Source organism: Tauraco erythrolophus, chromosome 3 (assembly GCF_009769465.1).
Source record: "Tauraco erythrolophus isolate bTauEry1 chromosome 3, bTauEry1.pri, whole genome shotgun sequence".
NCBI classification, from domain to species: domain Eukaryota; kingdom Metazoa; phylum Chordata; class Aves; order Musophagiformes; family Musophagidae; genus Tauraco; species Tauraco erythrolophus.
The window spans coordinates 93127213-93142012 of record NC_141467.1 but is presented as its reverse complement, the minus strand read 5'-3'; positions in this window follow the sequence as shown (position 1 = coordinate 93142012).

Here is a 14800-nt window from a genome sequence, read left to right as displayed (position 1 = left end):
CTCTTCAGTTTGAGCCTCCTGTGTCTCTGGGTGTTCCCAGTGCTTGGTCTGGGTTTGCATTGGTTAGGACTCTGACTGAAGTGAATCTCCAATGGCAGTTGGAAAAGATAGAAAGAAATCATATCTTTCTTAGCTGGATTGACTCCTGAGTTTTGGCAGGACTAAGGAACTCTTCAGCCAGAATTAAAGCTGCTAATATAATCAGTTATTCCATGCAGAGCATCATCTTTTGCATGCAAATATATTTGTACAGTCCCTTTCTGAGTCTTAATTACTGGGTGGGTCTAAAGATGAAGGCAATTAAAAAAACTCGTCAGTCATGAACTGACATCCCTGTTTGCATCAAGGAAGTAGGTCCACACTTCTGTAACATCATGAAATCTTAACACAAGCCATCACTGTAGAGCTGGCAATGCTGATGGTCTTTTCTACAATAAATAGGGGGACAAAGTTTCTTTTAAAGACTTGATGATAAGTTGGGCTGGATATCTCATGAGTCCTTTCCTGGAAAGTGCTCAGTACATTTCTGAATCAGCCTGGTTGAAAGAACGATGAACTAAGAAGACAAGTGCCAAGATGTATGAGTTTCCTCAGATATAGTCATAACCACATCCTGAGTTAGGGTGTCATGTTTACAATCATCTTATCAAACAGCACTTGCTGTTACCAGCCTATCAGTGACAACAAGGCACAAGTGTTGAAGCAGAGAGAGAGATAAGGGAAAGGGAAAATTCTCTGAGAGGCCAGCTGGGAAGATGAGTGAAGGGGCCCCCAGCTGGGTGTCTTCTCCAGTGTAGCAGGGTCCCCTGTTATAACATTCCACAATTACAGAGTTTTCATCAGGAACTGTTCGAATTCCCTATGGGGAGAATTTGTGCTTTATTCCTGCTTGCAATGCTGTTGGGAGCCCACTTTTGTCACGGTGGGCGTTGCATGACAGCTGATTGTTAATCTTCATGTCTTGTTGTGTCCTCTCACTGAAAGCTCCTGCCAAGAGGATGGGAAGGGGGAGGTACGAATCTCACGCCGGTGGCAATTGCTCCCCTTGAGAACCCACTGAAACAACATTATCAAGGTTTGCAGGTTTAAGGCCATGAGAATAACAATATGAACACAACAACGTGAGAACAGCAGAGGAAAAAAACTGTTCCAGAAGCTCTGGAAATATTCCTGCAACAGCTTGGAATACAAAGCCACAAGCGAAAGGCCAGCTACAGAATGGCAACTTGAAGGCCCTTAGCGTTACGTGCCCTAAGGCACCTACGGCAACGTGGCACAATGAGGAGAGATGGCATCCAGAATGGTGCCCACAACATTGAGGGTGCTGAGCAGGACATTGCTAAGACAGTCTGAAATGTGAAGGAGACGTCAACCTTGAAACTGTCACCTTTCTCTTGGACTTAGGTATTTATCTGAATGTGAGTGTGAGCTTGTACCTTGGGACATCCAGCTGTCTAGCTGCAGAATACTAATGATCCACAATTCACCTTATAGTCCTCCATACAGCCAAGCCAGGACTTGGCTGGGATGAGTCATGACTTCCAATCTATGCACCCAAGTCTTCCTCCTGTGGAAGCTGGAGAGTGGAGAGTGGAACCTTGGCATCCCTGGGCACACAGTCAGGAAGTGGCAGGGGCAATGGTCCAGACTGGGGATTTGCAGAGCACTCCCATGCATAACCATAATCCTCATGTTGGGTAGAAATTACGAGCTAACTTAATTTTCTTCCTGAACATAACTGGAACAGATAATTCCTTCTTTTTGTATAAAAACCCTGCTAGTTCAAGTACTTGGCCAGAAATGGCGAAGCCTGGGTTTTACACCCTCAACCTGAGAGATTTCAAAGCCACTGCTTCCCTTTCCACATGAGCACCTTCACAGGTTTGCTGGAGGTCAATGAGCGAAGGAAATGTTCCCCACACTTCACATCCCTAATTGTAGCTGGGCTGTCATGCAAAAATGAGTGGAGGTTTTTTATTTGCAAGAGAAGGCAAGCAAAAGAGATTCTGCCTCTGTGGCACGTTGTTTGGGCTCTTCGAGAGCGGGGAATGAAGAGTGATGGTTGATCCTTGCACCAGGAACTTCTCTGGTCCTGCTTTATTGCATGAAATGTATAAATAGCACTAAGAGTGAGAGGCAGAGCTCAGAGCTTGCTTTTCCTGGGGGGAGTGCCAGTGCCTACTTACCAGTGAGACCTCTTCTATGGTCTTTCTTTGTGTAGGGTTCAGCTTCAACAGAAAGGGTAGGGAAGAGTCCACCTTGTCATCAACCTGTAGTTAGGGTGCTCCCAAGGTTGGCAGCTGTGGACTTTCTGTTCTAGTCTTCTCTCTTGAGTTGTAAACTTTTCTAGACAAAGCTCAGATTTTTGTGATGTGTCTATATACCAGCTAGAATAACACTGTCAAGCACCTTGCTATTATCTTGCTACTGTCATTAATTACTCAATTAAAGCTGGTCATGATATGTTAATGATAAACCTTAGCCTGATTTCTGAGGAGAATGGAAAATTGGCTTATTTTTCCTAGCTCTGGCCTCATTAAAGCATCATGTCATTCTCATTATAATGTGAATTTTATGACTTAATCCACTATTTATTGCAAGGGAAATCTGAATATATTCACAATGTGAAAAGGCTACTTGGATACTAGTCTTTGAACCAATGTTTTTTTATAAGGAATTACAAGCCTGTCTCATGGCTACTTTTAAAAAATAATACTATTTAAAATAGACGTTAAAGGGATGAGTAACAAGTCTTGGCTTTGCAAATGCAGACATTAGATCACAGTGACCCTCTGCCTCCTGAGGACAACAACTTCTCTCTCACTTCCACGCCATCAGATAATGTGTGCTAAGTAAAGCAAGCTTAGGTCAGAGAGCTGTTCACATATGCTGCTAATTGGTGAACTCCTCATTTAGTGTTTTAAGAGATCCAACACCAGGTAATGTTTCAGTCTTGCTCCCCACAGGACTTCTTGACCCAGCGGAGCTCTTTCTATCATTATTTTTTATTTTAAATAGCAATGATTTCTCCCCAAAATCTTTAATATCCACGAATAAAAGGCATTTTTTTCTGTTTTATTCAGAACATGGTACCTTGATAAGCACTGTGTTTCCCCATCTCTGTCGATGGGTTCAGAGGTGACTCAGAGTGAGACAGGCTGAACAGTCAGCACTGCTCCCCACAGTGTCTGGCCATTTGCAGAACTCCCTTACCACCCATACGTCTTTGTGGTGTGAGAAGTGTGACAAGATTGCCATCAAAAGTGGAAAGTTTGGGAAAGCCCAGCTCTATTTCGACATCAGCTGTCAGTTTAAAATGCCAAAGCACAGAGAAAGCAAAACCACAAAGATACGGGAACTGCAATGCAACTGTTGTCAAGGTAAATGCAAACAACATGGGGTTTGTAAGCTGAGGCTACAATTAGAAATATCTCAGTTTTTCCTTCCAGTCTATCAGGACCTATGTTCATAAGGATGCTGGAGAGGAAATGGCAGAAGAGTTCCCTTTCTTGTCTGTACTCAATGGACGGTCCACAGAGAGCTACCTCTCTTGCACTCAGGAGGAGGTGAGTCTATCATGCCCAAGAGAGATGGAGGAGATGCAGGAATAATGTCAGCCTCTCCATGAAGCAGGTCCTCAGTGGACAGATGAGCAGGCTCAAAGGCTTTCGACAGTGTTAATGAACACGCTTCTTCACAGCCATTATTCTGTCCGGCTACTTGGTTAAATCCGTGGATGTTTGATATGCTCAGCTCTGAACAGGAGAAGTTAAACAGTCTAATTTCTCCAAACAAAAAAATTAGTCCCTTGTCTTCAAGGTATCATGTATTTTCAAGTGTTTTCACACTTGAATATCCACCCGGAAGCCTTTTGGTTCAGGTGCTTAGTGCCCCTGAAATTCACAGCTGTGAACGGTGTTATGAAGCACCATGGCTATTCCGTGTTTTGGAAGGAGCAGATGCCTGGAGTTGAAACATGCTATCTGAAGCAGCCCTTTGAAATATACTAGAGAGGCAGTCAGCTGTTGTCCTTAAATAAAGGGAATAGGAGAGAGCAAACTAAATCAGATCTGGTCTTTGCCTTCAAATCCAGCCACTCACGATGCCTTCTTTTACTCAAAACACAGCATGCCTTGAGATTTTGCCATCTGCTCTCTTTCTTCTGAGAAAAAAGTCTGCTTCGTTTTACCTCCCTTGCAAAAATTAACATCATAATGAGGAAAGCACTTTGCTGTACTGGTTTGCAGTACGAGGCAAAATGACCCACAAGTCCATGTCCTTGACCAAATTTGTCAGTGTCTTGGCGTCTATGTATTTACAGCCTCTAAAAGGTGTCCACACCAAGTGATACGTGAGCTGAAGCAGCAGTGCCGCAAAGCCACCTCTCTGTGCTGAAGGGTCACCTTTCCAGAGGGAGTCAGTACTGCAGGCTTTTTAGCGTGAGAACATTAACAACTGCACATTGATACATGTTGAGTCATTGCCTGTGTGCCAGGCTCGTGTTGTTTTAGCTTTCTGGAGGAGATGAGTGTTGTAAGGCTCTGTGCCCCGGCCAGCTCCAGCATGGGCGTTCCTATTCCACCCACCGAGCTCTCTCTGCCATCGCAGCAGAAGATGGTCTTTGTGGGCTCTTTTGACCTTTTTCCACACTGAAGAAAAGCCTCTGTGATCGCAGGCGCTCATGTCTTACTTATCCACAGCACTCGCTATCCGCAGAGGCTGTTGCTCCAGAGAAAGGTTCCCCCCGCTTCCTCCAAGCAGTCGTGGGAGATGATACTTGTACTGGATATCCTAAAGCTGCTGCCTCTCTGGAGGAAGAGGGGATGACTTCTCTCCATTTGTGGAAATCCCACACATGGAATAACACCAGGATCAGTCCCACGTTACGTGCTGAATGCTTGGCCCACAGGTCTGCCAAAGGTTTTAAAGAGGCTGTAGCCTAGCAGTATTTGGGACAGGATCCACAGCATGGTGTAGGCTGACAAGGTTGTAATCTCACCCATTTGTCTGAGGATGCCATGAAAAAAAACATGGCAGCTAAGAGAAAGAGGAAAGCAAACGCTGATGTGGGCACAACCCTTCATCACCTCCTTCCTCACCCAAAATACAATAGCAAGGTGATTTCTGGTAGTACTCATACCATAGGAGTACTCACAGCTAGGAGTTCTCCAATAGCAGAAAACGAACCACCTGCACTGAGGGGGCTGAAAATGTAAGGTGAAGCAGGGGTAGATGAGGAAAAACAGGATGGTACATTCATGGTCAGACATAGTCCAGAACACACAGTTGGCTCTCAGCTGCTCCTCAGGCAAGAGACAGTGGTCAGCAAATTTCTCAGGAACAACAGGATGGGGCTGTTTTCAAGAAGGATTTGAATCTCAGCTGAGTTGTTGAGGTAGAGATAGTGGAGACATCACTTCATGTTTCAAGTGAGCTAGAGAGAATTTACTGAGGTATTTGACTGGGATCATGTCAAGTGTCCTATACAGGACAAGATTAACCCCACTGCCAGCAGGATGGTAAAGAGGTGTTAAAGTGCTCCGCACCAGCCTTTGTGAAAGTGAACTGGTATCAGGTGCACTAAAAGGCAATCAAATGTTACTTGAGTATTAATCGTAAGGAACTTGTTTTTTTTTAGTTTTTCTTTTTTGTAGGGTCCAATCTGATACTGCTTTGATATTAAAAAGGGAGGGAAAAGAAAAAAAAGATGAAAAAGAAATAGTGTTTGATTTCCCAATTAAAACTGGGCTTCTTTTGTTTTAGATGAAAAATTTCTCTGTACAACAATGATTCACAAGCTGCAAGTCAAAGGGAAAAAGAAGAAATAATCACCAGGGAAGGAAAACACAAAACAAAACCCCAGAAGTGCTACATCGCTATGGGACTGAGAGAATGAGTGCGTATCCTGTGATGCACTTGGCTGTACGACAGTGGTCTTCCTCCTGTGTTTCCGTCTCAGTAAAATTAGAGGTTGGAGCTTGGGGGATGTGGGTTCAGCTTCTGATTCTGCAAAGCTTCCTGTGAGGCATGGGACGAATTCTCAAATCCCTCTGGGTCTCACCTGTAAAACAGTAATAACAGCCTTTGTCTATTTAAATCACTGCTTCTTCCTAGGAGTTTCTGCCAGGCCTGGAGTAACAGGGCCCTAATGTATCATTAGACTCTGTAGCTGCCACTGTGCTATGAATAATAATGTTTATTAATCATAATAAACATGTCAGCACTGTCAGAAAGTGTGCATGGAGCAAGTAGAGCCATGTCTGACAATCGCATCCTGCCATGTATTTTCCTGAGGTGGAAAATGGGACTCATGCTGCAGATGATATAAAACCCAGGGATGGACGAACTCTTCCTGTAGGCAATATTGGGGGAAAAGAGAAAAAGTCAGTTTTGTTCTAAGAAATAAAGCAACAATATCCCATGTGGTGTGTCCCTCTCTAATGTGCCAAGACAGGTCCTGACATTTACAGACTGCAGTGGTGAGGGATCTGAGTAGTGTGGGTCCAGTCCAAAATATATACTATATTACTATATTACTACTATATATCAGTAGTAAATCCTAACTTATATACTGAAATTTGGGTTGTCAGCCACTGGAATAGGCTGCCCAGGGAGGTGGTTGAGTCCCCATCCCTGAATGTGTTTAAGAATAGGGTGGATGATCTACTTAGTGATACGGTTTAATGGGGATTAGGGACGGTTGGACTCGATGATCTCTAAGGTCTTTTCCAACCTAGAAATCTATGAATCTATGAATCTATGAAATTACCTAAATTTACTCATTAAGTCTTCCCCTCAGTTACTCTCTTCTTCTTTGTCCTTCATCCAAGTCACCATTTTGGCTGAGAGGTGCTGAAGGGCAGAATTTAGGCCATTCAATACGATGATCTCAGTTACTGGTCCCTTCACCTGTGTGCCAGTGAGGAACGGACCAGGTCCTGTTTATAAATCACTGTGCTGAGAGAAAGGTGGGATGGCAGCCCACCTAGGGGAATCTCATATTTGAATGCTGAAGAAGCTGATCTTATGGCAACTCAAAGTGGGCCAGGTTACCCCAAATTGGACCTCATTTGCCAGAGTGGTGCATCAAAGGGACGTCATTCCAAAACCAGGTGTGGTTGGATCCACTCTTGCCCATATAACATAACTGCTGCTGCATGCAGCAAGGAGGTCAGGTCAGATTTTGGACTATTTATACTTACACGAGATGGATAAATCCTTTGAAGCTACTGGAGTGACTTGAGACTTCAGCTGTTGTAAGGGCGGTCAGAACCTGCTTTTGAGTCCTTTGGTTGAATCTTATTGCTTGATCTATGCTGGAGATACTTGCTGCAGAGTTAGTCATCCGTGTGTCCCGAAGAGACCTCACAGCCACTTTCTATTATTCAGAAATACCTGCTGGGAGGAATGGTCTGATGAGTTACAGGGCTGGATTTGGGAACGAATAAGAGGGAAATTCTGTATATTGAGAGAGGAGCTCAATATATAGAACGAACCAAAATCTTTAAAAAACAAATGGTTTGCTGTGGAATCAGGAAACAGTTTCCTTCTTTGCCTGATTACCTGTGGGTAATTACAGGTGGCTGATTTGTTCTCCTCTGGAGCATGCCTGATCCTTTGCTCTGGGGTAATCTGTTCCTGGCCCCACCAGCGTGGGAGTCAGACCGGAGTAGGGCCTCTGGCCACCACCACACCAACCTTTGACTTTCTGTGACAACATCTCCTCGACTCTGCAGCCCAAGCCAGGAATCATTGGCCTGAACTGAGGAAAGCGCATTAATGCCCATTTTTGCATTAAACTCATATTGAGTTTTCATTATTTTAAATGCTGAAAGGAGTTGGTCACTCAAAACCCACTGAATATCCGTGGGAGCCAAAGGTCCAGTTCTCTTCTGTTCTTTTGCAAATCCGAGCTTCAGAGGTGTCCGGGATGTGAACTCAGTCAACATGTCACGAGTGAGTGCCTTTATAATTTTCCCATTGTGGTACTGCCAATACCTTTGTGCGTTTCAATCACTCCCTGTTTGTTTAGAAACAAAACAAACATTCTTTGCAGAGCGTGTCTGCTCAAAGCAATTCTCTGACCTGTTCACATTGCGTGCATCACCCATGCCAGAAAAATGGGTATACCTCCATGTAAAAACCAGTTGCTCACCCTACCTTCATAAATCTCCCATACCCGACCTGTGGCGCAATTCCTCCATTGTCCCTGTCAGTGGACAGCGTTGATGCATTCACTGCTGTGCTCCCACTGCTGCCGACAGCCCGCCACAGCCACCATGAAATAAAAAAGCACAATTACTTAAGACATGCCCTTGCAGCAAACGGTGCCTGGAATTTCCAGCTGCAGCCACGCTGTGCCAGGCTCTCGGTACACCTTGGTAATCTCCCAGAACGAGCAGTTCTGAAGGGGAGAAATACTGCTTAGTTCAAGCAGGAGAACAGCAAGGCAGAAACACAAAGCCTTGCCCTAAGCCACTATTTCAAATCTGTGGTGGAGACCATAACAAATGCCAGGAGATTCCAAGTCCCTTGTTTCAGCAATGAGGCAAAACCTATTTTTGCAGCGACTTCAGTAGCTCACTAAGACCAACTGGCTGTAGCATCCAATTTGTCTTTACAAGCTTTGTGGCACTATGGTTTGCCAGGGATCCCAGAGTGCAAAATAGTTTTCATTTTAACAATTTTTTAGCTGTGGATATTAAAGGCAAAAGTGAATTGAAATAACCCAACTGGTACATCTGTCATTTTTCCACCTTTTCCATTGTCTTTGATGTGGGAGCTGGGCCACTATGTCCTCCATGTCAGTACATCATCTAACATGTTCTTTAAAGAATTCCTGTAATGTCAATACTAAAGGGTAAAAACATGTCAGTTTATGTTTTATCTAGACTGAGAGCACAAATGCTTACCCTGCACTGCCTTCAGGAGAAGCAGCCATGCCCAGGATCAAAGCCGTGGTGCCAGCCAAATTACGTCTGATCCCGAGATGTCACCCTTGACATACAGGTTCAGAGATGCTCTCTCTGAAACACAAATGTCAAACTGGTGGCATTCGTTCAAAAATCAGCCCCTGCTTTTGCTAAGCACATGAAACACCCGTGAATGTGTTTAGTAGAAGACCAGGTCCTTTACAATGGGCTTTAAAACAGAAAACCTCGGGTGGGGAGGAAAAAGTTATGTAGAAAGAGCTGAAGAGGGCTGAGAGGGGGAGAAACCACCCTGCCAGCTGTGCCAGCGGTTACGTGTTAATACAATAGCACCACGAGAAGAGCTCTCTTCCTAAAACAGCCTTATTTGGGGATTAGCGCTGAAACAACGTCATCTGCTCTTGATCCTTTCCAACCTCACTCAGCTGCCATTTGGCTCCTGCTCTGTACACGATAAGGGCCTCCAAGAGCCACGCAGACGGAGTGGGAGCATTAACACGGCTGCCTCGTTACAGACCACGTTACCAGGGACAATGAATGCCCGGCAGCACATATAAGCAGCCTTTCAGCAATACGGGCCCATTTCATTCCAGTCCTTCACCATAGCATATAACAAGAAAACACCAGACATCCCTGACATCCTTCTAAATATCGTGGAGGGAGAGTCTGTTTCTAAAGCCCTTCCCAATTCCAGCTTCCCACCCAAATGGATAACAAGCATGAAGCACTGGGTTAGCTCCCCTCCTCTTGGAAGCATCACCCCACTTGGCCAGCAGAATGGAAGGACTTAATAAGATCTATTTTGGATAATCTGTATGGCAATATGGAGCATTTCCTTTTATTTTTTATTTTAATTTGCTGCTGGATGAGATTGCTTCTGGGATGCTTCTGTAGCTTTTGGCTCTGGCTAAATAGTAGGAGAACTCCCAATAGCAGGAGTCAAAGGATCTTCCATATGACCATGCTCTTGTGCACTTGTGAATGGAAAATTATGTGTCTTCATAAATCACAGGAATATAAAGACCATATGTGGTGTGCAGAGCTCCCACATATCCACATGAGAGTGGGTCAATGCTAGCCAAGAAATCTGAAAGCAGAATTATCTCTATTATGTGTTTTACTACACTCTAATACTGAATATAAGCAGACAGGGGAAGAGAAAAGACACAAATAAAAGAGTATGTCAAGAATAATGAAAAAAATGTATGTTCCAGGCTCAGAGAAATTATTTTGACATTAGCTTTCACATTTTTTTATTATCAACCCTTTGGGCAAAGTCATTCAAAAGGACAAACAGAAAATCATACTGCAGAGTAAGATACAGAACCTGCCTCTCTTAGCAGACTGGATGTGACAGCTGAAATAAGACCCCAGGATCCAAGCATGGTAGAAAATAGAAATGTTGTTTTAAAATATTGCTGTTCTAGTAAGCGGGGAGATTGATGAACCCGTGTTATTAAGAGGATGATTGCCTTAACGTAAATTTTTCCCTGGAGTTAATACAGGCAGATCGAACAACCACATCCTGAATGTGATAAGCACCTGCCAGGGTCTGCTCTGGGACCCACTAGAGCTCTCTCTAATGAGACCTGCTTTGCCATCGAGCGTGTCTGTCCCCTGTGGATGCTGGAGAGTCACCCACAGTCAGTGCAGATGGGGCTCTTGTGTTTGGAAGAGCTACATGCACTACTACTCATCTTCACATGGAGCACCTACCAAGCAAGAGTTAGAAAAGATTGGGTGGACTTCCCTCTGCAGCAGCTCTCTGTAGACAACATGGTGCATATCTGGCCGTCCTTGCTCTTTTCCATCACTCTTCCCATGCTGCTGGTGCGCTGCTCTCCCAGCCCTCTTGTGAGCAGGAAACCTCTGGAAGTCCTCCTGCTCCTGCCTGGTGCCAGGGGCCTCCTTTTCCCTTTCAGCCCCTTTTTAACAAGGTCCTACTTTCAGCTTGCTGTGGACAATAGACAAATTCCTGTTTTCTTCTACTCCTTTGTGTTTTATTCACCCTTTCTGTTTTCCAGGTTTAATTTTTTTCAGCCTTCTCAGGTATATCACTGTCCTGGAAGTTGCTTTACTCACCTTTGAGCTGTAATATATGAACGCACATACAATTAAGGCCTTTGGACCATTGAATTAGCACTCCTCTGTCCTATGGGGCTCCTTCTTTTCCCTTGAGACTTGCTTTCTGACTACTTTTACTGCTATGATCCTTCCTTATATGTACTAAGGTTGGTCCCGTGTGCTATTACAGAGGCAAGAAAATTTAAAGGACATAAAGGCCCCATGACCTATTAAATTGGAGAAAAATGTGCTCCAGGGGCTGCTGTGCTAGCTTGTGACTCTTGGAAGAGCTGCTTCCACATCCTGTTCAGTCTTTGCTCATGACCTTTAGTGAGCTATTCAGGACCTGATCCTCCAGGTTCTTCAAATCTTGGAAGGCCTGGGGCATAGGATGTGTCTACCTTGCAGAAATAGCTGGCTGTGCTGGCTGTGCAGCCTGGGATTCAGCCGGGGTTGGTTTATCTTGCTGCGAATAAGTAAGGTAAGTGCTGAATTATGATTTATGAGTACTTTAAACTGACATTTCTGTTATATCCCTACAAGACTGCTGCCACTTTTTAATTGTAGTGGAGACACGCACGTAGTGTTGTTGCAGATCTGCCAAGGGGACACATGCACGGAAAACTGGGAGACAATGAGATTCACAGAAATCAGCACCAACCAAGCAGCAAAAAAAATCCTTCAAGTTTGGAAATAAGATATTGCTAAACCACAAAGCAAGTCAGTGTTCATTTGACATGAGCAGTACTGGAGACCAGGCTCAGACACTGGAACACCAACACTATGAAGCTGTTGGAGTGGTCTTGGGCATGATTATCACCCAGGGTAAGCAGCGCTCTCCCAAACAAAGGTTCAGGAGTTAGCCTGGACCAGGGAATACTAATAGTAGGAAATTTGCAAACTTGTTTTGGAAGCTAAGAGAAGCTAAAAGTAGAGACGTGGCTCGACTATGCCAGCTGGCCTCAGGAGCGAAGGGCGGGCGCTGGCACCAGTTCACTGGCACAGGTGTCACCAGAGGAGCCGCCAACAGACCCGAGAGTCATCAGCGACTTGGCACCCGTGACTGCTATTCATCAGCAACTTGGCCCTTTTCTGGGCCATAATTTTTTTATACCCTAAAGAGCAGCTGGCACCTCCACAGAGCCAACAGGTTGAAGAGTCTCTGTTCAGGTATAAAGGAGGTGTAGCTGGGTCAAAGATGGAGGATGAGACACAAGAGGATATTGTGAACCCCTGAATACTCAGTCTAAGTGTAGTCACATTATAGGCAAAGAAAAAGTGGTGATGCACATGTAAACACAGTCCAGTGAACCCAATGAGGAACAATCTATTCATTTAAAGAATCTCGGTGAGTCTTTCTGCACAAATAGACTGAAGGAGTAGAAGGATAAGAGGGTTTTTAATCCAGCTCATTACATGAGCCGTGAGAAGACCAACCAGGTCAAGCTCTGCACATGAGTAGAAGAAAACTTTTGTAAAACCTGATGAGGTTTAGATATTCACTTGATGTTTACAGAGACGTTTCTGGTCTCACCCCCAAGTCATACCTTATGGTGCTCTAAGGAACTGTGATTCTAGCTCCTCTCCTCCCTCTTTTACCCCACTCACCATCTAAAATTGCTGTGTCCCCGTTTTATCACTATATTATACTCCCTCACCCAGAAGGTTCCTAAGACAGCAACATGCACTTGAATTCTCAGAGCCTAGGCCTAATATTTTGACTTGGATAAAAACATGCTTCATAAATAAAGCTATTTTTTTACATATTTGCTAGGGGAAATCTCATTGAGGTATGTCTTTTAGGCTTTATCCTGGTCCAAGGAGGGTGCCTCTAAGTAATATAGGAGTCCTGAACTCACAGCACTGCCCAAGCATGGCCAGCACTCTTCAGAATGAGGCCTCTGATCTGCATGTCAATGACGGCTCAGGGAAAACAAAATGGACTTTGAAACCTTTGTCATGGCCCACAGTAAAAATTAAATGAAAAGAATGATTCATGGCAAAAAGAAACTTTTCAGAGCAAATCAAAAGACACCAAAGACCAAAAGCATCCACCAAGAGACACTTTTTTGGGAGAATGTGGGCTTGAAGTTCAAATAAAATATCTTGTGAAAAATGGTTACAAAAGGACATATCTAGTGTTTGAAATATCTGGCCTTGCTGTGTTTTCACCAGCTGTCGGGCTATATCAGGTGCAGGTGCATGGCTTTGTGTGGTTAAGTCAACGTGATCATCCTTGTAATGCTGGCCTGACTCCACGGAAAGAAACTGCAAACTGGTGCACATCACAGACAAGCTTTTGTGACCAGGAGCAAAGTGGCACTTAGAGCTGAAGTGTGACAGGGAAACAAAAAAATCTGAATTCAGGGATAAAAAAGCCCTGCTACGCTCACATGGCTGCCTTCTCAGCTTGAGTGCTGTTTGGGGTTTGTCATTTTTAACTGAGTCCTGATTTCTCTGGATAGAGACAGGATCCAGAAGAGAAATTCTGGGTTTTAAGTGCATTTCAGTGAGTAATGCATGAATGCATGAACTTTCCAACTTAGCACTGATTTTTGAACACTAACTGCAAGTTTGCAGTTTTTCATCAGAACCAAAGATAAACAACAAAACATAATTTGCACAGAAGATGTATTCAGGTTGTCACTGTAGAGCAGGACTAGGATGGAGCTCCTGAGCCCCGCACTCTGATGTTCACATTACATTAATAGTGAAGGGGAACAAGGAAATAGGGAAAAACTAATCTATCTGCATCAGTGTGTAACTGTGCTATATTTTATAGATGAATGATAATGCTTAATGGCTTCAGAATAAAGCGAGGAGCTCAGGGTCTCCATTGAATGTCACCTTTGAGCACTGTAGTGCCATATTTTTGATATAATTCGAATCTGTGAAGGTCTAATTCACTCATGCTTCAGCCTCTGAAGTGAGTAGGAGCGTGAGTGGGGTCACAGACAAGAGCAGGAGCAAGTCAGTGAATTTAAAAGAAAAATAACATTAGTAGATGTGAACATGGTGTCAGTCTAAGACCCTCAAAGACGGCTCCTCTCTCTGCTGCACTCGGGCTGAGAGTGGTTTAGTGAATTCGTAGATGTAAACTGCTTTGAGAGTTCTACGGGAGAGGAAAGCAGGTGTCAAACATTATTATTTACACTAAGTAATTGCATAAAGAAAACCACAGAATCAGATCTTTGTTCTACATTCGCAAATGTGTTCCCTTAAGGATCTCTTTTCAAACCTTTTGAGCTATAAATAGGTTTGTAAGTTTAAGAGCTGGAAATCAGCCACCAGCACTTTGACTGACTATTGTGAGAAGGTTTTATTAATTTTGGGTTGGGGGAAGTGGCTAGGTTAAATCAGAGTGGGGCAGATATGCTGAAACCAGCCTGTGCCTGGTTGGGAGGAGACCATGGGCTGCGATCCACCGAGGAAAGGAGGCAAGGAATGAAGCGAAAAGGGAGGAAAAACAACACAAAATCAGAGGGACCAATACGATGCGTGCCAAACACTAAAGTTTTTGAAAATAAGCAGAGATAACTATAAAAGGTCTGTGCCTAGCTAGATAAAAATAGTTATAGGTTATGTACACAGAGGAAAAGCACAAGTAAATAGACTGATGCTGTAGGAATTTCTTTATGTAAGAGGCAAGGGCCTGTGTTTCTCGCAGCAGAAAATGTTACACCACCAGTCGCCATCTCTGCAATAAAGGGCCAGTGTGGACAAGCAGCAACAGCTCACAAGAAGAGAGTAGCTGTGATGGAAACCAGCAAGTCCGTAGTAAAACCCATGACACCAGCTGGAAACAA